Genomic DNA, 27,293 nt, shown 5'->3' on the forward strand with positions numbered 1-27,293 from the left:
CTTTAAAAATAGTATTAAATTTCGGCATTTAAAAAAAAAAACCAGCACAGTAGCATATAATAAAGAAAATAATAGTAGCATATTTCTACATGTCATGCAGGTACATAAAAATTTACTGTTAGCTACCCCTTTTTCAAAATAGCTTTCCATAAATTCTGGCAATCATTCTGCGGCTGAATCGAATGTTCCAAGTTGGTTTTGTTCCTTTCTTATATTGTATACCAAGTAGCTGCAATGAAGTATACTTTTCCTATTCCAGAGTACTTTAACAGGGTATTAGCTGCCATCATTTAAGAAAAGGATTTAAAATACTGTTCTAGGAAGGAATGAAGATCCCTGACTTGTAACAAGCAATCCCTGGTACTATGTTTATGTTGTTTTCTATTCCTATGATCAGAGCCTTGCTGAGGTCATCAAGCCGTTTTTGGATCAGGTCCTACAGCAACAGAGCATATCTGTGTTTTAATTTTTGCCTGATTAATCTCATAATGCTTTCTTTTCCCAAAATATGCCTCCTTTGAGATCAGTGTGTTTTGCTAGTACTGAATGGGCTTATTTTCTGTCTGCGTTCTTTGTAAACACTGGAGCCAATGCACATGGCTGGAGATGAGAGAGGAAATGTGCAAGTGAGCATTTGTCCTGGTTTTGGCTGGGATAGAGATAATTTTCTTTCTAGTAGCTGGTACAGTGCTGTGTTTTGGATTTAGGATAGGAACAATGTTAATAGCACACTGACGTTTCAGTTCTTGCTGAGCAGGGCTTACACAGAGCCAAGGCCTTTTCTGCCTCTCACCTCGCCCCACCAGTGAGCAGGCTGGGGGGGCATAAGGGGTTGGGAGGGGGGACAGCTGACCCCAACTGACCCCAGGGATGTCCCACACCATATGGTGTCATGCTCAGCACATAGAGCTGGGGGAAGAGCTGGCTGGGGCCCCGCTGCTCAGGAGCTGGCTGAGCATCAGGTGGTGAGCAGTTGCGTTGTGCATCGCTTGCTTGGTATATTCTTTTATCATCATTATTATTATTCTCCCTTTGTTATTATTATTTTTCCTTTCTTTTCTGTCCTATTAAATTGTCTTGATCTCAACCCATGAGTTTTACATTTTATTTCCGTTCTCTCCCCCATCCCACTGTGGGGGGTGAGCAAACGGCTGGGTGGTATTTAGCTGCCTGCCAGGTTAAACCACATCAGCATTGCTGCGGGACAGAACCTGCTGGATCATGTAGACATCTTTCAGCACATGTCAGACCATTTCCCAAAAGGCAGTTTATTACTTTGCCACCACCCTCACAAAAACAATAAATAATGTGATATTAGTCAGACAACAAACAGCTGAAAAGAAAAGCATACCGTACTGAGCACCTGCAAAAGTGGACAGTCGTGCTTTGGCATACATTGGGGAAAAGAACATTCCAGAGTACACGTAGCAGGACTGGGCTTAATGAACAAGTCGTCTTGACAAATTTCACCTCCTATTCTGCTCATCTGCAAGCTTTCATCATTATGAATTTCCTGTTCTGAATTACCTGTTAAGTATTTCCTGCCGACAAATGTCAGCTTGTGAATAGCTCACATGCTTGGTTTTTCTCATTATTAACGCTGTCTGCTTGGCCACTTAGTTAAATGCTTCAAGTTTTTTACCCCCCAGGCAAAATACAGCTGCAAAGAGGTAAAGACCCCATACCAGAATTGTGTCAGAATCTTTACTTCTGTTTGCATAGAGAAATAAAAGTCCATGCCCGAAATGCTTGCATTACAGTTTACCACTGAATAAAGGAATTAAGGAAGTGATGGCACAGTGATCCTTATCAGGTTGATCCTGACTTGATGTAACACTTACACTCATGCTCATATAATGTTACACAAAATACGCAGACCTTTCATTCACATTACTGAATTTCCCCCCAGGCATATGAGTAGCATTAGGGTGCTGGTCCTGGCATGATAGAATGTTATCCCTTTTAGTTACATTTCAGTCCTAGTATTTACAGGGAAAATTGACAGGGATTCAATTTCTATTCATCTCCTCTTATGAAGGTCATTTGTTAAAAAAAGAATGGACACATGTGCAGACAGTTGTCCTGGTGAGTCCAGATAAGGTGCTACAATGCCAGAAAAGTAGCGTGTCTGATGATGTTCCATTGTTTGTGTTGCTCTTAAAAGAAATAATAGGCTAGGGATATATATGTAATTATATTTTTGGTTTCCAGCTTTCTATTAACCCTTTCATTGTAGTCTATGACAGGTACAGTAACATGTATTTCCTTTTTATTTTAGCTCAGTAATAATCTTTCCACACTATTTCTAAATGGCCACTGTAAGAAAGTTTGTGGCTTTGGGAAGATAACTGTCCTGTATTAGGTATCAACACATGCTGAGAGCTTGGAGTTGTGTCATCCACAAATGTGGATCGCACCCCAATCCATTTTTCAGCAGTGCAAGGAAGATGTGACCCAATGAGGGCATGCTGAGCTAGAGTGGCATACGTGACGTTAGGGTATTGGCTGGGAGAGAGGCAGATTTTTGTTCTTCCCGTATCCTATTCCCCTGTTGTTATCTCTGCACCCTCCTGCTGTTTTTCTACAAACACTACTATTGCTTACAAAGCAAATTAAGTTTTCAAGTACATTTTCAACTTTTTAAATATTGGGCTTAGGTGGAATAAAAGGTGAAGTGATGAAAGCCCTGGACACCAGTGCCTATTGACTTCTTGCAGAAACAAAAGAAATGAACTCAAGATTGCTCTGATGTGGTCTTACCTATAGCTCAAAAGGTTGAAGTGATTCCTCCTTGATTGCTGCACAACACTTTGGCGATGGAACTCCTTCGCTGCTGGAGTTTTATCTCATTAGTTATACCACCTTTTGCTGTAGTCTGTCAGGACAGCTTGAAAGGATATTGATTAAGGGTGTAACTTCCTTTTTATCACAGCTAATGATATTTTTTTGGCCAGGTGCTAGATTTCCAGACATTGCTTTTGGAGCAGCCTCTAACAAATGGAGGGATGATTGAACTTCAGTGAGCTGTTTACTATGAAGTCTGACTATCAGCTATCGAAACTAGTATTCATAAAGAGTTTGAAAATGAAAATTTTCCAGTTCTCTAAGGTGTGTGTTAAGAATTCAGACCTTACCTTCGTAGTGAGTACATGCTGCTTTTCATCTTCCCTTACCCGCACTGTTGCTTTTTCAAAATCTGGGGAGGGGTTCTGATCAGTAAACCACAAAAATTTTGCTGCAGAATTGGCTCTGAGGGAGCCGTTGCATTTCTGAGAGAGACGTTAAGAACACACCTTTGAAAATGAGAGATGAAGAATCAACCAGGGTCAAAGGTCCTGATGTACTAATTAAATGTAATTATGTTTCTACAGGTATCAGCACAATGACTTTCGCTTTGTGCCTTTTTTAATAGTGTTTACATGCTTATAGAGTATTCATTGTAGCAAGATGCTAGTGTAGAAAGTTTTCTTGTTATTACGTGTTCATTTTTCCTTTCTAAAGCTAAACAGGTATTTATAATCGCATTTTGACATCTCAAATTACATAATATTTTAGTTAATCTGGGAAGCATGCTAAAGCCAGGCTTTTTAGGAAGAAGGAACAACACTAATTAACTTCATAAGGAATGAGATCAATGTTGTTCTTTTCCAGTTTCTCAATTCAATTTCTCCTTTCTATTTTCTGAAAATGGAATTGATGTAGGCTATGGTCAGGGGTTTAATGTGACAGTTTTCATAGTCACTCAGGTGAGTAAGCATCTTTCCCAGTTGCTTCCACAAACACAGTCTTGTACGCTGCCACTGTTACCGGTTTGTTGCGTCCAAATTACAGAGGAGGTTGCTTGAATTATCCATTATTTTGCAGTCAAAATCCTATTGCAGGCAAAAGAAAACACAGTTTCTGTGCAAAACCAAGAATTTTTGTTAGTCTAATTGAAGTCTTAGTGGTCTAAAGAATTATTATTAATCCAGTTACAATGATACTTATAATTCAAATTATATACAGTTAAATTTAATATATGCAAACTGTCTAGTGTCTGCCCCTTTCTCAGGTGTTATGTTACTTTTCCACTCTCTCACTGCTCAATAGCTTTGTTCTGGAGGGAGGTAAGAATACCTTAGTCATGAGCATTTGAGTCCTTCGACAAAAGTGTGATGCTGATGATGGTTTCTTCTTTCTTGCCCTTCAGTCCAGTTGGGGTCACCTTTCTGTGCTTGCTAAATGTCCTACACCTTGCTCTTTCTTCATACGAACGCTTAGGTGCAAATTTACAATATACAGTGTCTTTTACATATACTGGATGATACTTCTTTGTTCTCTTTGTTAACCCCAAAACTAGTTTTACCCAGCTCCCAGGGGTGCGTTCCCCATAATGAGGTGGGGTTTTATAGCTCTTAGGCCTCCAGTATCTTGCTGTGCCTGTACTTTTAAGGCCACTACTGTCATCCCATGCCTGCACTCCTCTATGCTGCATTTTATCTATGTTCATAGACCGTTCATGTATTGCTATTTATTAGTTTCATACACTTATATGTGTATATATATAAAAAAGCTACTTCCCCTTACCAGAAGCACAGAAACAATAGCACCTGTGTTTTGGGGAATTGCCGTTACAAGCAAAGCAAACAAACAAGCAAAGCAAAGCACACCCAGCCAGGCCAAGGCAAGTTTTGGCAAACCCTGAGAGCACCTGAGGCCTGTGCTGCAGCTTAGCACAAAGCCTCTGGCCTGTTCCAAGCAATGGCAACACAGCATTTGTTGGGCTACTAGGCTACAAAACAAAGGCAAAGCCTTAGTTACAGTTTTATTCCCTACCAGCGTATCACAAACTAAACCTTTCTCTTTCTTCTTTCACCACGGTAAGCTGCAACTTTTAGCTGCCTTTTTCACGCTTACCTTTTTACAAACTAAACCTTGATACGCCTCCCAAAGCTGGCACCTACATTTGCTGTGCTTGTTTCATTCGTGCCCTTTGTGCTAATTTTCTTTACCTGTGGATGACTCCTGAAAGGTACCAGACACTGATATATCTGAATGCTGGAAAATGATAGTTGATCCCTCTTAATAATTAATAATGAGGATGAAAGGTGTGTCTGCATACCTTCCCTGCATTCTTAAATGTTGAGTTTTGGGCAGAGGCAACAGGGCCATGTCTGCTGTAGATGTTGAGCACTGAGCACACAAAGAGAAAAGTCTGGACTCAGGTAATTTGCAGTAAGCATTTGTAAGTAAATCCAAGTATTAAGTGCAACAGTGCTCACTCCCCCTGTGATTTTCAGCACCCATTTTTCCTCCTCTTCTTTGATTGCTAATCAAACCGCATATAGAAACATTTTCCTGATGAATCTTCCTCAGTCTATGGGCAGTCTTTTATATGTACTTCACGACCAAAACATGTAATTTGATTACTGTGTGCCTATATAATATAAGTCATCTTTTCAGAAGCTTAAAAGAGTCTCCCTCTGTGTCAAAAGGCTAAATATCCGAGAAGGCTGTTAAGTGGACTTTGTACCTCAAGTCTTAAGAAATAAATGGAATGCTGATTTCATTCAGATTTGAGCACAATTTAAATAACCACAGTATCCATCTCATAAATTTGTGTCCTGTCTAAGACTTCTCTGTATTGATTTTAATGTTTGGGAATGTTGTTGTGGGTTTTTATAATTTTGCTTATTTGTTTTCACCTGGGAGAAAAAAAACATCCAACCAAATAAAAACCACAAAAAAAAGGGGGGCGGGGGGGGGGGGGAGGAGAGGAGAAAATAATTCTTCCTATACTTCTGAAACATTTTCCTTTTTTCATATGTTGTAGGCTTTCATGTATTTGTCCAAACTCTCAAGTAATTTGTATGATAGATCAGACTGGGTCAGTGATTCTGAAAAAGTAAGATTTCAGGGAGTGATGAGAATGTACATGTGAACAGGATAGGGGACAAAAGCAGGCTGTTGTTGCATTGACATGATTGTACACTGACAATAATGCCTCTGATTGCAGTAATGGACCCAAATAAAAAGTCTTTTTTGAGCAAGTTAAACTGTCAGCCTATCCCTAAAATATTCCTCTGTCTATCTTATTGAGTTAGCTGTAGCTCTTGAGAATCACCAGATGCTATTTTTGTGCTCATGCTGTGCAAGTAGAGGTGTCACACCAGCTGGCTTTTTCCCGTTGGTAGCTCCTGTGCTTTGCCAAAAGTCAGTATGCTAAGATTTCTGCTTAACTTTGGAGTCTAATGTTTGATGCTGCACTAAGGTAAATTATCCATTTAAGCACTGTCTGCAATGAGTTGTCTTTTGTTCACAATGGTCTGATTTGAGTCATAGCATATAATAAATAATGAATGCAAAAGACAGGTTGCGGTTCAGTCACAAATTATTATTTGCGGAATTACTGTTGACCTCTCATTAGCACTTACAAGTGGCAGACCAGCTCTTGAAGGATTTAGGAGATTGCTTAATGAAGATGCATTTATTAAGATGCACGGCTGGCCAATATACCGGTCATTACACTGATCTTAGGATTGGATCAGAATGTGAGCAACCTCTGTGTAACTGAGGAATCAAAAGGACAAGGTGTTAAATACTTTGAGCAACTTTGGGGTAATTTTTTTTGAATGTCTACTCTGTGTATTAAGATGTAGCTCACTCTTTCAGTCTTCTTTAAAAGCTTTCTTTTCTTCTTTAAAGAAAAGATTTTTTGTTATATGATATTTTTGAAAGCAGGATTTTCTATACTAGTGCAGTATGCTATTCCATACTTCAGCATTGCATTTTCTTTACCAGTTGTAAAGTCTACTGGAATTCCATCCGCGCAGGCATATACAGTCTGCCCCAAGCTTTGTGGTTTTGACAGACAAGTTATATAGGTTTGTCAAAAGTACAAACACAGTAGAGAAACAGAATGTCTAAAATATATTTTATTCATAGGCATGGACCACTGTGTCACTAGATGTCATCTAATCAGGGAAGATAAATGTCTCTGAACTTAAGCAAGTTATAGGTAGGAATTAAGGTTGTGCTGTGCCCCACTCCCCTTTCTATTTTCTCATTTGTTTTAGCACCCAAAATCTCCTAAGTGGTAAGAGATAAATATGTACGCATTGTTTAGGAATGGCATATTTTTTTTTATTTCTGCTGCAGTCATTCTTGGTGTGCAGTCTCCTTCTTTCACACCCTTTCTCCTCCTGGGAGAGACAGGGAAATATGCTTCGTTTTGATGGAGCAACTTAAAAATATCTCCAGGTGTAACCCAGGTCTTGTAAACAAAAGAACCTGCGGTCTCCTGTGTGACCCATGAGGGGCTTAGTGCCCTCCTGCTGCACTGCTCGAGCTCCAGCCTCATGGCTTCTGTTTTACGGTAACACTACTTCTGCATTGTAGCCTTTTTATTGTGCATGGAGGAATCAATCTTCCTTGCAAAATACCCAAAGATGAGGGAGCGTGCTTCTGTGGCAAATAGTGCTATATATGCCAGATTATAGCCACAATTCCAGCGCTGAAAGATTTTGTGTGATCTCTCTGTAGGGATTTACTGGGTTTGTATATGACTGAAATACTACTGGCAAAGTAGTGGGTCTGTGTTTAGCTGTCAACAGCTGGAACTCCGCATCCGAAGGATGAGCGTGAGTGTTGACCTGAAGAGTCACAAGCTTTGGATTTACTCTGGTGGCAGAATAATACTATACAAATACAGTAATGTGGAATAAAGGTAGGGAAAGAGTGGGTTTGTTTTTTTGTTGTTTCAGGTTTTTTAAAAATAATTTAAATGGAATGATGTAAAGTCAAGGTAATGGTTTGAATTTTGGATTTCAGGATTTCTTCACTTCCTGAGTTGTGATTCAGTTTCATGCAGAAGCTCAGTATTGTTCAGTGGCTTCAGGTGTATCTTCCTACAGTCGGAAAATTGGATTTTGCCTGAATTTCCATTGTGGTGATCTTAAATTAAAAACCAAACAAACCCACAAATAAAACAAAGAAACAAGCAACCAGCTCCCAAAAAAACATGTCCAGTGCTTTATTTTCATGGATGAGAAAACAGCCATTGATTGTTTTACTCATGTTTTAAGCTAGCTGGGATAATGCAAATCGTTACACTTAAAACATTCAGTTGCAATAATTGAACCTTCTGCCTTTGGTAGGGGTATCTCAGTGGGAACCTTTGTCAGACGCTAACGTGCACTGAGGGGACATTGACTGTTTTAACTTTCCATTTCTGAAGTTAATTGTCTGGGCCTCTCTCACCTCTGTAAATCAACTAGGTTTTCAGCTTTTTGTGCAAACATGCACGCTTTCAGCGCTGGTGGAAGGTGAGGCAGCATGTTTTAGAGTCTGTGCTGGATTTCCAAGCTGCAAAACAGACTCATTAGAGAGAAAATCTACCTTACGCTTTCTTGTCAAGTAGCAAGTATCACAAGTATTTTAGTTGGAGTCTTCTAATTCACTGGCATCCCTTTGTTTGAAAGAAAGTCATAGCAGGGAGGCAAATGCACGTTGTCCCTGGCTGGGTGGCACAGCATTCTCACCATGGGAGAAGAACAGTATGGAGATGATGATCAGCATCATTAACAGCAGGATTTGACCTTTTAATTTTATTATTTTTAATGAGCTGAGCATTTTTCAATTTAAAGGAAAATAACTCTCACAAATGACCTTTCACCTCATAAGAGATCCTTTTAAAAGAGAAGAAGAAAAATCTATTTGCATGTTTGCATTAAGGTACAAGATCTCTGCCATCTGTGATTGAAAATATGTCTAAAATCAATTTGTTTTTCAATATTCTTCAGTCACTGAAACTATCAGAAAACCAGATTAATTAGTTTTTCTCACAGGAATTATCAAGAGTCTCCTCAAAATAGTTTAGGAGTCAAACAACATACAATAATATAATTATTTTGAATGAACAAAACAGTAAAAATCTGAGGGCAAAATGTCTTTAGCTGTCTGAAAATTAGCTGGATCCGTTCTGGTTCCTGTTTTGGACTTAAGCACAGTATCACTAAATATTTCCTGAAATTACCCCAGAACAAGGAAATTGTAAACAAATTTAAAAAGCTAGAGGTTTTTTTTTTTTCTGTTTGCTCTCTTGGGGGGATTATTTTTGTTTTTTAAAGGCTTTGAAATGGCTGAAGAACTAGTTAATCCATGTGCTGCTTGCGGTGAGATGAAAAAGAACACGGCATAAACGAAAAAATGCTGGTGTGTGAGCTAATGCGGTTTTCAAGAGCCTACTGAGTAAATCATACCCAGCAGCGTGACTCCACAGCAGCTGCATACATGCACTGGGGGGCGAATTAGTTCTTTGCTGCCGTACTCTTATCCGGGAGGCAGCGAGGACTCTTGGCTGGCCTCTTGCCAAGGGAAAGTGAAGTACAAGGTTTTCGTAGAAGGCTTTCCTCAGGTTGGTGTTTGAAATGAAGCAGAATGTTTGGGTACCTATGCAATAATTCAACCTAAACTTACGGGTAAATTTGCTGTTACTACATTCAGTGTTGCTGTTGCTTATTTGAGAGTATTTGCAGCTGGAGCTGTAGCAGTGTGCTTGTAGGAGATGTAAGCTCAGACAAAATCAAGCCTTTTCAGATGGGTGTGCTAGTTTGTGATATAATGCCTTTTGGCTGATTTTGCTTTGCATCGATTTGCCTGTGTTTTTGTTTGATTACCTCTAGGCTGGCGTTATAAGTGTGGGCTTTTCTGTTTGATCCCCCATTAGGCTTTTACCTAGTTGTCCTATTGATACATGCCACTCGCTTCTCCTCTGGCCTCCCGCTGAGTGCAGCTCCCTTCCTGCCTGCCTTTGGAACTTGAAAAACTAAATGGGAAAAATTTGAGGTGGGCCCGAAGCTGAAGAGAGCTCTGGTGTTCTGTTTGAATTTCTAAAATGAATAACAATAAAACATTTCAGTATTCATTTAATATGAAGAAGCTTCACAAAACTTCTGTGTTAGCATTCCTGCAGAAGCTGCTCTGTAGCAGGGCTTTGGTTAAAGGGAGTCTTTGGGAAAATATTATGGTCATTTTCTGTAGAATGTTATTTCTTCTGATGTTTTGATACAAGCTGTGTCAATATTGAATTGCAAAGAAAATCACTGAATACTTCTCTACTAATGTTTCCTTTGTGAAGGGAAACTTAACATTTTAAATAGTGTCTGCTTTCCCTCTGAGGATGTCTGGTTTTGCCAGTGATAGCTTGTTGCGACTCAAGATTTAGCCGTTTTATGTATCTTCAAGCTGGTCACTATTACCATGTCTTAGATTATGAATCTGGATTTTATTGTGGCTTTTACCATTAGCTTCACCCAACAGCATTTGGAGGGAGATAAGGCTGGGAGAAGAGTACTTCAGGGAGCTTTGGATCAAGTCTGCCGTATGTACATAAGTACATACAGTCTGCCGGGGGTATGGTGGTACTACCTTGAAGCAGTTTAATTGTAAGATTGACTTAAATGCTAAAAGGAACACCCATGCTTCTAATCTAAATTCTGCATTACATTGCAGAGACGGTAAGTTGTCGGACGTGACCGATTTCAGGCTCCGTGCTCAGAGCTCCTCCCAAAGCTCAGACTGTTGTTGTGGAACAAGTGGCAAATGCTGGCAGGAGCACTGCTGTCAATGCAACTTCAGAACAAGAAAGAGACATATTTAAAAGTGATAGCAGATAATTGTAATGACTCAATCTTAAGCCTCATGAACCCATAGAGCTTTTAAGCAGGAGCAGGAGCTTTGCTTGTCAAGGCAGTCCTTTCTTAGCTGTGCGTTTCTCAGCTCTAATTTCAAGGTTTCCGTTAATGAACTAGTCTGTTACTCCCAGATGGAATATCTGGTAGAACGCGTCTTCTGCAGTCACCAGTTTTTCAGTCTTGTTAGAGCAGATAAGATCATTATTGTTCTCTCATTTGCTCACAGAGGTTTAGTGTTAGATGATGTTGCTAATAACATTTTTTAATCCATATGGCTCCATTGAAACAGACTGCATTAGCACTCACTTCAGTGAACACCCACTAGTATTGGCCAAACTAGTCGGAAAACAGGTTTTGAGTCACTTTCTTTTGGGTTTGTGGTGAATTGTCTGGCTTTGATACGGTTTTAAGTGACGCTGTATGTGCTTGTATTTATGTGCATTATTCTTACAGAATGCACATGTGTGATTCCCTGTCTCGGGCAGTCTGTGATACTTTATTGGAATGTAAATACCTCTTTTTGGTATATTTTGAGAGAGAAGAGCTTTTTCTCTGGGGAGGCATGGAGAACATGAAATGTAATTACAACCTGCCTAACAGTTCTGCCCAGGACTCCTGATTTCATTTTTTGATTCTGCCACTGACTTAGCCTAACCTCCAATCGTGAAAGTCAAGAGGACATAGATATTTGTGCTTTGGTTTGTTGATTTGTAAACTGTTTTAATAACTGTCTTTTCTATTCTGTGTTTCTGAAACTGAATTCATAGTTCTAAAGCCCTTTCAAGTAAAGAATGATATATATGTAATGATATATATGTGCAAAGTACTATTACACTATATGCTGTTTTTCAAATTTCTAACATCTATTGTCAAGCCGTGGCGGTTATTGTACGTTTGAATTGCTGGGAGAAGGAGATTTACTGAAATGCAAAACCCACAGGATGCAAAAAGGCTTAATGTCTACATAGCAAGTGTAAGACGCATCACTGAAAAGGAACTTAGCAGAGTTATGCCAATAGGGTGATGCGCTTGTGGAGTGACAGGCAAATTATTGATTGGAGCTGGAGAGTCGTCATCTTCTTGTTGTTGATTGTCTTTCTTCTGTGAGTCCCTGGGGAGTCCATTGGGAATTAGACTATAGTCTGTACTAAGGGTGGATTTATAATCTTCAACTGTGGGGAAAAAAATGGGGTATATCTTTTGAGGCAGGGATGTAAACAATTACAGAAAGTGAATTTGTTGGCTGGGGTTACAGTGAGCCAGAACAAGGGCATATAACACAAGAGGTAATTATTTCCTCCCAACTAGGGAAATGACTTCCATAGCTGCCTGATCTCTTTCATCAGAGACTCTCAGCATTGGTCATTATTTTTGTTACGAAATAAATGACCATATCACAGTCCTGAGTCTCAAAGGCAATTCTAGAGATGCAGGTGAAAGGGACAAAGTGGTGCTCTGGATCCCTCTTGTTTCACTGTTTGTGATGTCATTCAGTACCTTGCCACCTTGCTGCACGAGCCCAAACTGAAAGCTGTGCTTATTTTGATTGTGTTCATTTGAGATGTGGCAGTACATTTCTTTAGTAAATATATCCCTGTCTGTGCTTCAGCTACCTACGGCAACACAGCCCCAGTCTTCTGAACTTCTGGGAAGAGTCAGCCGGTGTGCTTCAGGCTGCTGCTTCACTTTTGGTTTCCCAGTAAACTACTCTGAAACCAAAGCAATGCTGCCAGCCTTCTTTCAAACAATGAGCCTGCCTCAACAGTAATATTATTCCACTGAATCTCAGACAAGCATTGGCTTTTTGGAGAGGGTGCTTGTTTTTTGTAATAAGTTATTTTTTTGCTTTCGATGCACTAGAATGAGATCAAAGTCCCTTTAGTTTGCGTTCTGTGCAAAGGTCTGAATCCAGTGCTCTCAAAGTGAAGCTTCATCTCCTTGTGGCTTTGATTTCCTCCTTGCAAATACCATGTTATGTGTGTTCTCTGTTATGCATCTCAAAATGTTTAAATGTCTTATACATTACAGGTAGTTTTTCTACTGCTGAAACAACTACAACCAGTTCTGGAGTCGTTCCTCCCTTCCCACCACTGCTCCTGCGTTCGCTCGGCTTCTGCATAAAGGGATTTTTAAATAGTGTGGTCAATTAGCTATAACAGTAGCTACAGATATTTTTGATTCCTCAACACCATATAAAACTGCCAGAAGGCTGTAGAATTCACTCCATTAAAGGCGGTTGCTGAAGTTCATGACGTGCCTTGATTTCTGGCTGCTAATGGAAATACATTTCAAAGTCTGTTGAAATGGAAGCTGTTTAACAATAAGCATTTACCTTCCTCTAATCCTTTACAAAGAATAAATATGATTTTAAATGAAGTAGGATTCTTTTTAAAATGATGATTTGTCCCTGGTATAAAGAAGGGTCCTGAAAGTGTTTAATTAGGCAACAACAAAAAGCACGGAATGAGCAAAGCTGATTCTGTAGATATCTGATGATCATACTGAGATATACTTGAAGCAGAGAAGCCTGTTGCTTCTAATAGTTTAAGTGCCTCGCACACCCACTGCATGCACTGAGTACAATAAAATGTTCTATCACACATTCTCTTCATCATACCCAATATATGATCCATACTCCTGCAATAATAGCAGGGATAATTAATTCTGGCTTAAGTATTTGGAAAACTATTAAATGCTGCAATTACAGGCTTTCTAAATGGCAGTATTTAGAAGCAAGAAGCTGTTCTCTACACACACACACACCCCTCCCCCCATATCTGAGTGCACTGAAAAACTTCAGTTCAGCAACATAAAGAAAAAGCCCCTGCAGGAGTGCATCTTAATGTAGTATTAATTGGGTAAAGGAAGAACATAGCTCAGGAACACAGAGGGTGCATTTGGAACAGGACAAATAATCTGAAATACAAGTTTGATGAATTCCCTTCGCCTCTGTGCTGTGGTTGCTGCAGCACTTTTGTTTATATTGATCTGAACGGCATGGAAACTTGCTTTCATCTGTCATTTACATTCATTTTACCTCTTGCAATTGCCTCTGCCAGCTTACATGCTTGTTTTCTGGTGAATCTATTAATAAGATTTCCAGTACATCAAAAGAATTTCTTTTGTGCAAAGGTAGAATATAGTATGCCTAAGGTGTAGGAGGGTTCCTAGCTCCAATTTTACCTACTAAAAGTTATTAATGAGTTATGTGAGGTAAAAAAAACCTGAAAAGGATAATGCTAATTGCATGCTATAGATTTTCCTCCATTGCTTACTAATTTAGTTGGCGACTTGCAGAATGGAATATTTACACTGTAGCTTTCTTCTGATTGCAATATGCCTCCTGAATTGACAAAAATAGGACCAAAGGTCAAATTAATTAAAAACAGTAGGAGAAAGAACATAATTAATGCTGCAAGTTTATATTTACACGTTTTGCCTGAAAAATGTGTGAAGTGTATTTTGTTTTGTGCAAAGCACAGACACTGTAGGCCAATGAAAATAAGAAAATACTAAGAAATATCTTAAAGAGTAGAATTAAATTGACATATTTAGTCAGGAAAATTTTTGCATAACGGTGGTTTCAGGGTGAGCAACCAGGGCAGCTACCATGGGTATTCGATAGCGTAATTGATGGCGGAGGAATGCAGGTCTGTGTGCATGTACGTGAAGCTGTGTGTGCAAGACAATCATGCCCATGGTATCTTCCTGCTGCCCGCATGCCTTATGCCAGCTCTGCTCACATCAATGTTATTACCTTTCCCCACACATGTTTTTTCCTGCTGGTTGATTTCAAAGGTCCTCCCAGGCTCTCAGATATCTGCAGCAATTTGCCTTCTCCTGAGCGTTAAGAATACACAGGCCTACAGACCCAAAGCCTTGCATTTGTTCTTGCGTGACTGCATGTTACAAGGGATTTCTGCACAATCACGCCTTTCTGGATCAACTAGAGCAAGCCAGTTGCCTGTCCTGATCATGTCCTTGGGGTCAGAGTTGCAAAAGTATTGCAGTTTTGTAGGTTGCAAGTTTAGGCTGGCTTGTATGGAGAATAATATTTACCTCTGATTTAACTGAGCTTTACAGGAAATTTGAATAATCCTGAAGTAAAGATGGTAGCAGTGTTAATCTTCTGCATGGCAGGTGAGGAAGTAGAGGTAGCCACTGAATGCACTTGGGTTGCTACAGGAGTGGCATTTACTGTGCCTTTGGCCTTCCCTCCCCCGTCCCTTTTATTTCTCAGCTCTTTGGGGCTCTTCTACTTGGGCATCTTTCCAAAGATGCGGGGACTCGGACTCAGGTTTATGCTGTTTATGAGAATGCAGTAATGTTATTTTTGGCTTTATCCAGTAAATGGCTGGGACTAAGTTGCTCTTAAGCACAACATCGGTATGCTCAGTGCTGCTGGCAGAGGCACTTGGTGGTCTGCGCGGGCTACGCAGCCGGCAGTCCTGTGAGGAAGAGCTGGCCTTCATGGCTCACTGAAAGTGCTCAGTCCTCACTTTGGCAGGCTTCTCTACCATTTCCCCTTGGTGCTTTATGTGTTTTTGCATTAGTATCTTTCTCTTGATTCCTTGAGTTACTAAGGAATCAACTTCGCTTCTGTCTCAGTTTCTACTTACTGTGCGTGGCTTGAGTTCACCTGTTTTCTCACTCACCTCAGTAACTCTTTGTTGGGAAAGCAACCCAAGATCACAGGTCTGTGCTTTATAAAGCCAGGTCCCTGGTGACAGATGCCTGAACTTCACAAATCTGGACTTTGACTTACAGCTTCCCTCCGCAGCTGCCCTGTCATTGTGATTTCAGAGCACAAATCCCGTGGTTGCAGGTCGTGGCTGGGCTGGAATCAGGGCAGCTGCAGGCACCGGGGTCTGACTGCTGGCAGGTCGCTGGCTCTCGGCAGCACGCAGCAGCCCTCAGCTTACTTTGCGAGGGAGTGACTTTCCCCAGGCTTCAGCTGGAGTCCCTTGATTCCCCTTGCCCAGAGCTGCATGGTTTCTTTGTGCAAACTAACGTATGCTGCATTAGTTCAGTAATTTGTATTGTATATTTTGCTCCGTGAAGAAAGATGAGTAAGTAATCTTAATAGTCCTAACGAATGGCTGCACTGAATATGGAAATAAGCTACAAAGATTTAAGGAACAGGGGAAGGGTAATGGCTTTATATTTTGCTTTACTCAAATTACACAAGTGGTGAATTCTGAAAGATAGTTCTATATTCTGATTATCTGAAAGGGCAGTTGCAGAGGCAATGCCCTGTAGGAGTGAAGGATGGTATCGATGATACAATACAGCACTTCAATTTGTAAAATTTTTCCCATTTACAAATAGGTATTTCAGACATCCATTTAAGAATGCATTAGTAGCATGTGGCTCAACTCACTTCAGTAATTTTGGATATTTCATGTATTCTGTAAATAACAGCTAAAAACCTCATCACTATCACCCTGAGAGTCTAAGCTGTGAAAATAGTGATGCAAATGGGATATTTCTGACTTTAATAGAATAAAATGTAGTACTTTTCCCTAAACCAATTTGAAGAGAAAAATGGATATTTCAAATATTTTAAATAAAAACAAAGTATTGCAAGAGTGTTCACCGTGACATTTATCACATGGCATCTTTCCTATTTACAATAACAGAAGACTGAAACAAAGTAAAGAGTACCAGTCAAAAATTCCTTTATTTCAGTATATGGAATAATTTCTCATATTGAAAGTAACAATTTTATCTGGAAATTGGAAAGGCAATTTCAGGATATGTATTTTGACTCTGGAAGCTTTCTTGGATTCTTCTCAGTGGTACCTCTTCTGGTGAAAGTTCTCTTGATCCAGGGAAGATTGACGTGGACCACTGGCATCTGCTGAAGAGTGTAATGCGTCACCATATTTAAACACTAGAATTTTACTTTGTACAAAGGAAATACAGCATGAACTGCATCACTGCTTGTAAATTTTGGCCTGCAGCTTTATTTTACACAGGTCAGCAGGTTTTCTTTTATTCTTTTGCCTCTTCCTTAACCATTTCACCTAAAGGTAGACTAATTATAATTGACATGGGAATGTACTTTCAGTAGGTGACCTCAGATGGCAAACGCACTGCACATTTAGAATTAAGAATGGGTAGTCTAGGTGGTTAAAGGATATTTGGTAAAGGCCAAAAAGATAAACATTGCAGGCAAAGACTGAAACAGATTGCAGAAAAGAGAATGCTTTGACTGCACTCTAAGTCAGTCTTGGGTTTCCTGAGAGCCCATTTTGGGTGAAAGGGTAACTTTTTGTTTAGTCTTTCTCTTCTCCAGAAAGAGCAAGATGCTGTCTTCTTTTTTGACAGCAGCATAAAACATATTAGTTTTATCCTTTCATTTTAAGTATCATCAGTTCCCATTCTAGCTAATCAAACACTTGATATCAAACATAGATTTGCTGCTGTAGCAGATTAAATGGTGTTATAACAAAGGTGTGCTCTCATAACATATGTAGTGAGATAGCTCTAGCCAAAAGGCTGCCTTTCTACTCACTTTAAAAGGCCCCTCGCTTTAATTTTTTTTTTTTTTAATTTTTATGTTGACTCTTCCTAGGGAGATACCACAGAAAACCTGCTTCTTTACGATGTCAGGGTGCAGCAAGGGCTGGCTGCTCCCTGGGGACAGGAGCAACAGGTGGTCTCCGTGGCTTCTGAAGGCTGCAGTGAATGATACCAAAATTGGTGGAAATGGAGTCTAGAAAACTTTGGATCCAAAAATTTGGGGCTTTTTACTCTACAAGAAATTGAGATCTGTCTTTCTTTCTTTCTCTTTATTCAGGAGGTACCTCAGCCTCTTCGATTTCTAAGCTTATACTGCAGCTTTGCTCTCTGCTATAATCTGTGTACCTTTTTTTTTAACCATAGCAAAATGAGTTCACATTCAGCAACTACATATGTGAACGTCAAACGTAAGCTTATTCCAAGTCTGTATTACACATTAACTGCTTGATAATCTTCCCACTCAAGTATCCTATCCACACCTGCAGGAAAAAGTTCTGTGGAGCCAAGATTTATTTTACAGGGTGAAATACAACTAAAGCGATACACAGCTACTTGTGTTAGAGTATTTGAGAATACTTCTTGAAAATGTTTTACTAAAAGTATGTGTCTCTGTTTTTCTTCTGACTTCAGTACACTTTCAACCCAAAGAATCAAAATCAGATAAAAGTCCCTTTTTCTGGGAACCATTAATAAGAATAGATCCATTTATTGGTCAGAAATGATGAAGGCACACTTTCAAGCCTCTTTAAGTGAATGCTTGTGATGGCTTATGAAGTTATACACGTGTATTGCTTCAGAAAGATTTGACCTTTAAATGAAAAACTGAATAGAAAAAAATCACAAATGGAAATTAGATCAGGTTCTTGAGATTTCTTCCAGGTCTCTATAGCTCTAATAACTTCACCATGCTTGAATTTAATGGCTTAGCCTTGACTGCTATGATGCAAAAGCAGGGGCTGGAGGTCACCGAGTAATTCACTGGAACAACATTTATTATACCTTACTATTTATCTGAGCTACAACTGAAATGTATAAATTAACAGAATGAAATTAGAGCTAGAGTGCTATGTACATTTATGAAAGTATAAATTCTGCTCTATTTCAGTATTTACACAAAAGAAATACTAGGTAGGCAATAGTGTTGCTTTTAAAAGAAATATTCATAACACCCAAACAACATTTCTGCTAAAAAGATTCCATGTTGTTGGACCAGCAGTCAGAAGTGATGCCAAATATTACCAAAATGTTTCTGTATTATTCTTTATTATTATGTTCTTATAACTTCAATAGGCTTTGCCTATCAGAAATCAAGTGTTCCAGATAACACCACAGGTGACAACCTGGGAAGTGAAAAACATATTTAAAAAATAAAAATAAAATTTGAGACCTTCCTATTTCTCAACCTTAGCAACAGCACAGCCATGGTGCAACTTTCATTTGTAATTTTTATTTAATCACATGTCAAATTGAAGACTTACATGAATTAAACTTTAAAAAGCATGCTTTCAGCTATCATTTTTACATCTAGTTAACATACAATAACTGCCTTTCGAAAGCTAAATAAAATGTTTGACATGCTTTAAATGTTATTTTCAGTTTTATTTGCTTTTTTATTTCAGCTCTTTGTTATTTCAAGAAGCTCAGAAAATACAATTTAATTGCTAAATGTTGCTGGGAAATGTCGTATGAGATACACTCTTTGGTACAACAAGGATTAGAGTCTGAAAACAAATACCCATTGAGGTTGTTAATCAGAAATTTGTGAAGTTCCAGATTTATAAGGTTTTTGTTACACGATGATTTGGATAATGAGTTTGTTCCATGACCTCTGTGCCGCAAGAGGACGATTGGAGTATCGGCTTAGCTTCTAGTTACTTCACTGAAAAATGGCTTCAGTGAAAACTTGCTTCTTAAAGCAGGTGGTGTTAAAAAACCTGTTGCTTACCCACATGAAAAAGGATTTCACAAAATTATTCTTTTGTGGTAGGTAATAGCTGAAATATATGACATTTTCACTTATCAGTTAGGTGCAGTTTTACATGTCTGCAAGAAACGCCTGTAAGGGCGTGCAAGTATGATTTTAATGAGGCAGCCTGAGTGAGTGTGGTGGAATTACAAGATAGCCTTGCAAGATTACTTCTCATCACTTGAGCCACCTCTTTGTGTGAGTGACTCCAACTACAGGATCTGACAATTTTAAGTGATTTCCACGTGAGCAGGTAAAGGGGCACCGTCTGTTACACTGTTTTGCTGTGTAGGTAGTAACTGTTTCATTGAAAAACTACAGATCTGTCTAGGATAGCCATCCATACTGAATTTGCATTTGTCTGGGCAGTCAACCAAGCTTTTACCTGCCTTTTTGAAAGTAATAGGTTATGCTTCCTGAATTTAAATAAATTAATAAAGTGGGAGGAGTTATTTAAATCAATAAGTGAAAGGCTAAAACTATTTACATACCTTATACTACTATGGAACAGTTAAGTCATTAAGCACAGTGACGAAAGGTAAAAGTATTTATCAAAGCTATGTCTTCTTTAGAAGGAAGCCAGATGCTGTATTTTCCATTAGTAATTAGTGCGGATGTAAGATAGCAGTTATCAATGTTAATGATATTAAATCAGAAGGACTAGATAAATTTATAACAAGAACGTCAGAAGGATTAGATTGGATTTCTGCAATTTTAAGATCTGAAAATGTAATGTTTTGCCAATATTTTAAAGGGTAAATATGGTAAACCGGGAAAACAGTAGGTCTGTTTGATTTGACAAACATGTAAGAAATCAGAAGCTGAAAGGGATGCAATAAGCAAAGACAGGACAGTAACTGATACAGCTGTATTTGTTCAATAAAAAAAGGGCTTGTTCAACAAGCTTGATCTGTATGAGATGACAATTAGGGCTAATAGTATTGGCAATAGTTGAGGTCATTACTTTTTCATGTGAGATGGCGAAAATACTGATATTAATGTCCACTAAGCTTGGACAGATGAAATCAGGTGGATATTGTTACTCTGACACATACTACCTCTCCCCTCCCACCCTCCAACCCCACCTCCCCACCCCCTCCCTGTAGACAGGCCATTCATTTTGCTCTTTTGAAAAAAAAACAGTCCTGTGCAGGATTACTGCATGCCATATTCAAGAAATTTTAAAAACTCCAGAAGGAAAATAGAGATCATTGCTGGTAAAAACTTAGAAGTTATTCTAATCTGAGTGAAAAATTGTAACGAACTATGTTATATATTTTGTCCATTACAAAGTGAGCAAGATAACATAGTAAGATCTTAGATTTAATGCTCTGAGCGGCAATGAATATGTGAAATACAGACTTATAAAATAATTGATAGAAATTCTTTGGGCCATAATAGCTCTGCTGTACACTACTAATAAAAATACTGCCTTTTCCCACTTGAATTTCAACACAAAGACATGTTCCCCAGTGGGTTTGTGGTTGGATCATTTAAGCTGTTTGTTTTTATGTTATTCTGAGAATTTTACATTGATAGTAGCTGGGTCCCGTGTGCCTCTATCAAAGCATATGGAACAAAAGCTTGTAGTTTTGGAACAAAAGGTGACAGTTCAGTATAAAAAGATTTGAGCTGGGAATTACAGTTTGATTAGGGATTTTCTTTAACAGCTGAGAAGTAGTGCTGGTCATAGCTGAAGATAGTTGCTGTCTGGTTATTTAAGGCATGCATCTCATACCTTCCTGGCATTTGAAAGACGTAAGCGACTGAGAAAATTAATATTAGTAGCAAAACTAGAGTTTAAAGGTAAAAAATATTTTTGACTACTTTGTTCACTAGCTGCTAGTAGTAGAAAAAACATTGAAGTAGTCCTATTCTTTTACTTTCATGTTGTGTTATAGCATCTCCTAAATAAGGGCTGTTTTCAATCAGAATTATCATCTAAATAATACAATTAATTCAACAGAAATTAAACAGTAATATTTCTTCTTTATTATATCCTTTTAAAAGGATATTAATTTGCTTCAGTGAATGAAGATAATAAGGTTAATAGTTTAATGTTCTTCAGTTGATATCTGCTGCTTTTTCTATTACCTTTTTTCAGTTTTTGATTATAAATTGGCTAACCCCTAGTGTATAATTCCAGAAATCATCCCTTCAGTGTATCCAAAGCTATTTACTTAGACTCATCTTTTATTATTCCCGCTGCCACAGTCTAATTATTGTAGTGAAAGATTGAACACAGAATAGTTTGGGGCTTTGATCAGTCTTCATATAAATTTCAATAATGAGAGTAAAAGGGTTGCGGTTTTCTGAGATAATTTGATCCCTCCAGACACACACTGCTATTACAAACTACAGTTCTTTTTTGGATGCCATACGAGACCTCTGACAGAATTTGTGTCTGGGTTCGTGACATCTCTGGAAGCAAAATTCTTTTTTACATACCAATAAAGAGTAATTTAATATTCTTAAATATGTCAGAGAAACTATATACTATATACATTTTTCCTTAAATTTTAACTTCATTTTCCCCTATCTGTCTAATTGGTTGTATTAGAAGTTCCTACATCAGCATTTTCAGAATCCACTAGGAATGCATAATGGGTTTGCTTGCATTTCTCTCTTTTTGAAAAAATATACTGTCAGTCAAATAAATAAAACAAACCATAATCCTTGTTATTCTATTACTATCTGTGCTAACTCCCTTTGGAGATAAATAGAAAAGCAGCTGGAGTCTGAGGAGATTTTGTAATCTTATAAATTGAAATTTAAAGGCCTCAAGGAGGAAATTTCCAAAATAATTGTGACAGAAGATAAGTCCCAGCTTCTGGCAAAATTTTATTAGAATTACTTGTTCCAGATCATTGTCTGATGCCTGCATGAATTAAGAAAATGGCAGCACAGGCATGTAAAGAAATAGCTCGGGTTTTTTCGTCTTGATAAATTCTTCCAAAACTGCTCTGTCACCAGTGTTATCAGGTGTGACATCCTCAGGATCACTATCAAATTCAAAATCATGACCCTTTAGCTGATGCCACTTATTTTAAATTGTATGGGTTTTGTCTTTCTTACTAATAATATTTCAATTAATGTAACTAAATATTTAAAATTTTTTTACTGAATGTGAGAGTTAGTGAGATTTTTTATTTTGTTTGGGGTGTGGCTTTTGGGTTTTCTCACTGGGCTAGACAGTTAAAAGAAGACTTAATGACTTTCTGGTCTCCTTTACAGTCATCTGCTGAAGAACTTTTCTGTATTTTGACAACAAACCAGGAACAGAAATATTAATTCATTTAGACTTAGTGAATCCCAGTTGCACGTAATAGTAACCATTGCATTCCCAGCCATTTGAAAAAGCTAACACCGGTATTTAATGCTAAGCCTTGAGCTAATAAGGCTTAAAGAATACTTTATTCTTAAGATCTGCTGGTAGCTTGGAGATGAGAAGATACAACATCTGCCACTGACCATCTGCTATCGACCTCCTAACCACAATGACAATGCCGACAAAGCGATACTTGGGGTACTAAAGCAAGCTTCTGGCCCACAGAACCTGGTCCTTATGGGTGACTTCAACTACCCAGACACCTGCTGGAAGAACAATACGGCAGCTGGCGTGTCATCCACCAAGTTCCTGGAATGCGTAGAGGACTGTTTCCTGATACAAATGTTAGCTGTGCCAACCAGGAATGAGGCACTGCTGGACTTGCTATTCACAAGCCGAGAAAGCCTGCTTCGTAATATCTCGGTTAGTGAGAGCCTTGGCTGCAGTGACCACAATATTGTGGAGTTCGGGATCCTGCTGAGTGTGCTGAAGGTCACCTCTAAGGCAAGGGTTCTGGATTTTAGAAGAGCAAACTTCAGCTCACTCAGGGCTCAGCTGGGAGGGATTTCGTGGAAGACAAAGGAGCTCGTGAGTGCTAGGAGCTCTTCAAGAACTCTCTATGGGAAGTACAAAGCCAGTTTATCCCCTATAAAGGAAAGGGAAGTAAGCGGAGCAAGAGGCCCCCTTGGCTCAACCATGACCTCCTGGGTCTACTCAAATCCAAAAGGGAAGCATACCAGCGATGGAGAAGTGGAGGATTATCCGTCGAGAGCTACAAGGGCATTGTGAGAGCTTGCAGAGATGCAGTTAGAAAAGCAAAAGCCCAACTCAAACTGAAACTGGCTGTAGACGTGAAAAAAACTGAGAAAGGTTTCTTCAGGTACATCAACCACAAGCAGGAAAAGAAGGCAAACATAGGCCCACTGTTAAACGGAAAAGGAGAGCCAATCACCAACAATGCTGAAAAGGCAGAGGTCCTCAACACTGTCTTCACCTCTCTCTTTGCCAACACCGTCGGGTCCCAGGCTTTGGGAACGAAGTTGCCTTTGATCCAAACACCGACCCACCATCAGTGAAGGAAGAGTTAGTACATTAATTATTACAGGAGCTTGACCCCTACAAATCCATGGGCCCTGACGCCATCCACCCGAGGGTGTTGAGTGAGCTGGCTGACATCATTGTGAGGCCACATATCTCCATAATCTTCAAGAAGTCATGGGGAATGGGGGATGTCCCAGAGGACTGGAGGAAGGCAGATGTTACCCCTATCTACAAGAACGGCTCGAGGGAGGATCCGGGTAACTATAGGGCCATCAACCTTACTTCAGTCCCTGGGAAATTTATGGAACGAATCCTTCTGGGGGCCATCACAAGTCAAACGAAGCACGTGATTGGGAAAAGCCAACATGGCTTCACTAAAGGCAGATCGTGCTTGACAAACCTGGTGTCCTTCTATGACAAAGTGACTTGCCTGGTTGTCATGGGGAGGGGGGTAGACATTGTCTACCTGGAGTTCTCCAAGGCCTTTGATACAGTCCCCCCCCCAGTGTCCTCCTGGAGAAATTAATGTGTTATGGCCTAGAAAAGTGGTCTGTGCAGTGGGTGGGGAACTGGTTGACAGACCGCACCTAAAGTGACGACCTGTCACAAGTGTGGCCCCCCAGGGATCGATATTGGGGGGCCCAATATTATTCAATATCTTTATAAGTGATCTTGATAATGGCATCAAGTGTAGCCTGATGAAGTTTGCTGGTGACACCAAGTTGAGTGGGGAAGTAGACACTCCAGAAGGGAGAGCTGCTTTGCAGGAAGACCTGGATAGGCTGGAAGAGTGGGCCAGCAAGAACCTTATGAAGTTCAACAAGGATGAGTGTAAGGTCATGCACCTGGGCAAGCATAATGCTGGAGTGCAGCACAGGCTGGGATCCACCTGGCTGGAGAGCAGCTCTGTGGAAAGGGACCTGGGGGTCCTGGTGGGCAGGAAGCTCAACATGAGCAAACAGTGGCTGCTGCGGCCAAGAAGGCCAACAGGATGCTGGGTTGCATCAAAAAGGGCATCACCAGCAGAGATAAAGAAGCCATTATCCTGCTCTACTCAGTGCTTGTCAGGCCATACCTGGAGTCCTGTGTACAGTTCTGGTCCCCGCTATAGAAAAAGGCTGTGGCCAGGCTGGAAGGGGTCCAGAGAAGGGCCACCAAGATGATCAAAGGACTGGGAAGCTGCCACAGAGGACAGGCTGGGAGAGATGGGTTTGCCCAGCCTTGAGAAAAGGAGGCTCAGAGCGGATCTCATCACCAAGTACCAGTACTTGAGGGGCAGCTACAAAGAAGATGGAGGCTCCCTTTTTACACGGCGTCCCATGGAGAGGACAAGGGGGAATGGACCCAAGTTGCCCTTGGGGAGATTCCGATTGGACGTGAGAGGGAAATTTTTCACAGTGAGGACAGTCACCTTTGGAATAATCTCCCCAGGGAAGTGGTTGACTCAGCCACGTTGGACACTTTGAAGATCCAGCTGGACGGGGTGCTGGGCCATCTTGTTTAGACTGTTTAGACTGTTTCTAGTCCTAGAAAGGTTGGACTAGATGATCCCCGAGGTCCCTTCCAACCTGGCATTCTGTGATTCTGTGAACATAACATGAGTACCAAACAGCACATGCTGAACACGAGACAGCATGAAAGCAATGTATACCTCACAAAATATGCATAGTTTTTACAAAGAATTTATGTAACAAAGGTTGATTTTTTCTTCGATACTGTGACTAGCAGACATTTGGTCACTTAAGACCAAAGAAACAGCATATTCCATTTCCACATGCCATTACTATACAACTATTCAAGGTTGGTGCAGTTTTGTAAGCAGGGAGTAAACCAGAAACGTTGCAGGAATATTTTTGCTGGGTCAAGTCCATAAAACTTTAGTTATTCAGATTTCCAAATAAGAGTCAACCGAGACTGCTGGTGTGAACAGGGCTCTGAGAAGCAACTGACAGTTAAGTAGTAGAATAGGCTAAGCCCTATCAGCAATTTCTGTGGATCCATCTGGTTTTTGGACTGTGCAGAGATACTGTATATCTCTGCCTGTCTTTGGTGGGAAAAGGATCAGACAGCCGGTTGGAGGAGCAGGACCACTGCCCCAGCCAGCCTTCCAGAGAGCCCTGGGAGTAGCAACAGGCAGCCGACTAGAGAGTTAAGTAGTAAGATTTGTCTGGTGACACCAAAAATGGATTGGGGAGGGGTAGGGGTTGGGGTGTGGGGGGAGGTGGGGGGGCATGGGGGAGTGTTAGCTGTGAACTTTTCACAGTCTCAATTTTTTGCCAGTGTGCTGTAAGGCTTCTCCTGCAGTTACAGGAGGCCCCTTTCCATCCTCTGTGATTGAAGTAATTCTCTGAAAGGTTTTCAGAGCTCCTCAATTGATGTCTTGGCTTGATCTGTTCCAGTTTTTCTTAAAGATTTGCCTAATGAGGGGGAATCTAAACTCTGCAAATTTGCTAAAGAGGAAAGCAGGATGAGAAGGCAGAGCGTACTTGATGATAAACAGACGAAATCATCTGGAAAAACAGAATGGCAGGAAGAATGAATGCAAAGTACCACACTTGGGCTCCAGCAATCAATGGCAATAACCAGAAAGGGGATAGCTAGAAAAAGATCATTAGAAAAGGAGCTGGGCATTATGGTGGTTGGCAAGGAAAATGCGTTACGCTGCCATGAAAAAGACAAAGCAGTAGTGGAGCCTGCAGGAGACGTGAAATGATCCTTCTGCTCTACTCCATGCTTTAAAGCTCTTAGATGAAGCTGCATAATGAGTTTTGAGCAGCGCACGGAGAAGCGTGTGTGAGCATGTATGCAGGGGGGAGCAGTAAGAGATATCAGAAGGTACACAACAGATTGAAATAATAAGGTCTGTTTATTCTGAAGTAGGCTAAAGTGCCGAATGCCAGAAAGATGAGTGGGAATAACCAGACCATGATGGATGGGACTGAAGAAGTGATTTATTTTGTAACAAGAAAGAGGCATGTTAGAAATTAGGAGAAAACCTCTCCATTAGCAATAGTGAAGCACTAGAACAGATTTTCTGGGAAAGCCGTGAATTTCTCACAGGTAGCTTTTACGAAGAGTTTTCACTCACATCTGTCAGGACTTGCATAGGTCAAATTGGTCTTGCCATTTTCTTGGCTGTACCACACTGTAGAGCAGCTGTCTGTGGGCATATGTAGTAATGTCACAGTGATAAGAGATTTTGAAAAAAGAGGAACTTAACTTTTTAGCAAAAACTTTATATAACTGGAAGGGTTCAACACCATCACCTACAGGAACCAAATATCTAGGGACCTCTAACAACATCTACTGTCTTATAAACAAGGTGTATACGTTTTTTTGCGTAAATGCATCCAGCATTATTAATCCCAACAGTTCTGGAACTGGAAAGTTTTGCACTGCTTTTCAAATAGAATTTTGAGTAATGTCAAGCTAAGAACATTTTAAATTGTTTGGAATTTTATTTTATTTTATTTTATTTTAATTTTATTTTATTTTATTTTAATTTTATTTTATTTTATTTTTTAAAAAACTTCATGTTTCACCTTTCCAAGACACATGGAAATAAGGAGGAGGGCTGCTTATTTCTTTGTTCATATTTTCTTTTAATACTGTGACAGACTTAAATTTCAGTTACTCAGCTCCTACATCAGGCTGAGTCACTTAGGTAATGAAAATTATTTTCTTAGGACTGATGCATCAAGTGCTTCATTCACTTGGCCCTTCCTTCAGTAACTGTGCTGTGATGCTCTCCTTCTTCAGC

At 39.8% G+C, this 27,293-nt stretch overlaps 1 protein-coding gene across 5 annotated transcripts in view; it reads left to right on the forward strand.

Annotated features, from left to right (window-relative positions):
- PCDH11X (protocadherin 11 X-linked) overlaps window positions 1-27,293 on the forward strand; it is a 520,325-nt gene that overhangs the window by 343,831 nt on the left and 149,201 nt on the right. The gene's annotated exons all lie outside the window — the stretch shown is intronic.

This window comes from Phalacrocorax aristotelis, chromosome 11, assembly GCF_949628215.1.
Source record: "Phalacrocorax aristotelis chromosome 11, bGulAri2.1, whole genome shotgun sequence".
NCBI lineage: Eukaryota > Metazoa > Chordata > Aves > Suliformes > Phalacrocoracidae > Phalacrocorax > Phalacrocorax aristotelis.